Below are 363 nucleotides of genomic sequence, written 5' to 3' on the forward strand. Positions count from 1 at the left end.
AACAAAATATATTAATTTCAAGCTAACGCTGTTTCTCTTTGACTGTTTGTGTGTGTGAGGAAAGAAGAATTTAAAGATGTGACACGTGTCTACATGAGACCTTATAACCTTATTAATAATATATAATAATATGTTAATATATTGTAGTTAAATACAAGCTAAAATCAACTATTCGCAATCATTGTGTTATTAGCTATACCATGTAAAATACCGCTAAATAAAATTATGTATTATTTTATCAGCGTTTATAAGCGACATTACTAATGCCATCGCAGTAAAATGCCATTGGGCAACGGCTCCGCTCCCTCGGCCTCTCAGCCAATCAGCTCTCACCGCTTATAACGTAACTCTGATTAGTCACGG

This window comes from Simochromis diagramma, unplaced genomic scaffold (assembly GCF_900408965.1).
Source record: "Simochromis diagramma unplaced genomic scaffold, fSimDia1.1 OVJJ01000205.1, whole genome shotgun sequence".
NCBI classification, from domain to species: Eukaryota; Metazoa; Chordata; class Actinopteri; order Cichliformes; family Cichlidae; genus Simochromis; species Simochromis diagramma.